Source organism: Mus pahari, chromosome 1 (genome assembly GCF_900095145.1).
Source record: "Mus pahari chromosome 1, PAHARI_EIJ_v1.1, whole genome shotgun sequence".
Lineage (NCBI taxonomy): Eukaryota > Metazoa > Chordata > Mammalia > Rodentia > Muridae > Mus > Mus pahari.
Genome location: NC_034590.1, coordinates 48893638 through 48897053, shown reverse-complemented (window position 1 = coordinate 48897053; position 3416 = coordinate 48893638).

Below are 3416 nucleotides of genomic sequence, written 5' to 3'. Positions count from 1 at the left end.
GTGTGTGTGTGTGTGTGTGTGTGTATGTGCATTATTACTTCTGGTTTTCGATTTTAATGGATTTCCATGTATGCGAACTTGTGTGGGTCCCTGTGTCCATATGCACATTTTGTACATTTTTTTTTTGGCTTTTTTTTTCTTGTTAGGATATTTTGTCCCATTCTGATTTGTTGGGTTTGTTTTATCTTATTGTATTTTCTTTTGTTCATTTTCTAAGGAGAGATGGAAAGAATGTGGACATAGAGGGGCAGAGAAGTGGGAAAGACCTGAAAGAGTAGGGAGAGAAAAAAAACCTAATTAGATAATGTCATACTTTATGAAAATATGTCTAATGTCAATAAAAGAAAAAAGGGTAGACAAACAAGAAAGGGGTACGAGGGATGAGGATATGAATCTCCTTTTGCAGTCTACACTCCCCATTGAGGACAAATGAGTCCCAGGAACTCAACCAATAAAGGTTGCTAGAAATTGTAGAAATGTTGGACATTAAATCACAGCAGTGAATACTGAAAAATACATATTTGTCAAAGGATTTGATCTTAGTCAAGACTTCATGTTTAATTGCTTAGGACTGGTTTGTGGCAACCTATGGGTCATGAACAATTACTAAAATCTCTTCAAAGCTTATGAGAAGAGGTTGTGTCTTTAAGGTCGTGGAGAATGACTTAAAAGGTACATTTGGTCTCTTTCTGTAAGGGTTGAAAACACCAATTAACAAACAAGGCAAGTAGCACTGTATCTTTCCTCCCAATCTGGCCCTCTCTCCTACAGTTTATACATAGAACATCTTCAGATGATCTTCTATATATGAACAATGACTTCCTGGGAGTATGAAAGATAACCTTCTAACGAAAGTGAGCATTGCATAACATGTCAAGGTTGTTGAGAATCATCTTTACTACAATCCACAAACCCGTAGTATTTCCCTCTATTTCTTTTTCATGTCTATAAGAACAGTAGCTGTATTTCTCTTGATTAATGGGCTCTGAGATGGTAGCTATGTTGAAATATGTAACTCCTCATTTTTCTTCCTCTTCCTGATGTAATAGAATACAGCAACATGCTCGGAAAGTGTAGGAAACATTTTAGAAACATTTTGTCTATGAGCATCCCTCATAGGAGTATGTAGGTATACATGTGTAAACATGAGTGAACCCATAGCAGGCATGCATACAACAGTGGTTTAGGATGACTTCCCATAGAGTGACACTGTAGATGCGGTGGTTTGTTTAGAAACATTCTGGTGTTTACAGAATAACAAAATTAATGACTGATAACAATCCTCAATGCATGTCTCTATCATTACGTGCTACATAACTGCATTCTATGTCTTTATATGGCTTGTGAATATATATTATATATACTATTTACACCCATACACACTTGTATACTTATCCTGAGCTCATCCAATTTTCTTTTTTACCTTAATATAGTTATTAAAATTTTTCTGTTATTTTGTCTGTGTCTCTGCATCTGAACCCATTTTGTGATGGAAAGAATGAAAGGGGAGAAATAAGGAAGAAATTAAACAAAGAAGAAATATCATAAAATGTTTTCATACATGAACAAATAGTAAATATGTGCAATACTTCCATGCAAAAATCCCCTTGGACATTTGTGTAACATAAAAACATTATCTGATAAAGTTATATTTGGAGCAGAGCTACAGTAAAAAGAAAACACAGAACAACAAAAGGCATCTGGTCATAATCAATCATGAATTCAGAAATAGATATTTAAGAACAATATAAAATAATTGTCAGTGTAATTTATGGATCAATGTTATAAGGGAGGCTTCCTGCAATGTCATTGGTGCTTTCTAAGTGATGAGTAAAGCTAAAACCTGTTTCCAAGCCATTTTATACTTACTAATAAAAATGGTTCAGTCACAACAATAGCAAGGCTGGGAGCTGTACTTTTCCAAGATATCATAGCTTGTGAGCTTCAAATAATTTTTCAGCCTCTTTTATGCATGGGAAGGAGCAAAAAGACTGGGTGCTCTGACTGCCTTTCGCTGTTCTGAAAGCCTGAAAAGGTTTTGATGTTCTAACAGAGGGGGGGAAACCTAGGATGCAAGCAAGCAAATAAAAGATACTAGATCAAAAAGATCTTTTTAAGGACAGTACATGCACTAGCCCGAGGGTATTTCAAATATTTATAATACTCTACATATTTAATCTCTAACAGTTCTTGAGATGCTGTGTTCAGGACCCAGTACTAACACACAAGGCTGGGTGCTGATGATATCAAAGTCACTGAAGGAACATAGAAGGAGGGACATGAAGGACAAAATAATCAGAACTCTCAGATGATGAGATTCACAAGATGACAGAATATTAGAAATCCCAATGGTTTGTTTGACAAACAGAACACTAAGGCAGGGAGAGAATTCCCTGGATGTCTTCATTACTGAGAGCTGCATACCTCTGAGGGAAGAACTTCTGCGTTTCAAAGTGAGATGAACAAATAACAGTTTATCAGAATCACAGGGCAATAATTCAGACATGATTGCATGATTGTGACTATCTCGGCACAATCTGAGTGTTTAGTCCTGTGACTAATATCTGAACAAACAAATGAAGACAAGGAGAAATATGTCTTGATTTGCAGTTCTAGGGGTTTCAATCTATAGTCCAGTGACTCAGTTTCTTGAACAGAACACAGAGAGAAGAGGACAATGTAGGGAATGGTTCCTCTGGGAAAAATGGAGAAAGACAGCAAAGAATTAGCCTTCAAAGGCATGCTGCCCTGCTGCCACCATACCCTTCCCAAATGATCTATGTCTCTCAACTAGTCTCCAAATTCTACTAGACCATTCATCTATGAGTGTCATTGATAGGATTAGGGCCCACATGACCTAAACACCTCGCATTACTGCTGCCTTCTAAGAATCAGACCTTTCAAATATGAACATTTTTCAAGGCACATTTTATATTCACATCACAATTTTATAGCCCAATAAACACTTGCTTCATATCTATACGTGAAAAAAATATCAGCTGGTATATTTGTATTATGGTTTCTTCTTTGAGGCATATTGTAAGGAATAAGAGGACAATTAAGAAAAAGACACTGGGTCTGATGGTTAGCTTAGTTGGTGAAGTGTTTGATTGTTATGCACAAAGCCCCAGGTTTGATCGCTACCATATAATCAATACAGTGGTCCAGACTTGGAACCCAAGCACTTTGGAGATAGGGGCACAAGGATCAGACGTTCAAAGTATCCTTGTCTAGATAGTGATACTAACTAAAGCCAACCTGTGATAGATGAGATGCTGCCAGAGAGAAAGGAGAAATAAGAATGAAGAGAGGGGGGAGGATTGGGAGAGCAGACATGAGAGCAGGAGAGTGAAATGTAGAAGAAAAGAGAAGCAAAAAAGAAAGGAGGGGGAGGGGATGGGAGGGAGGGGATGGGA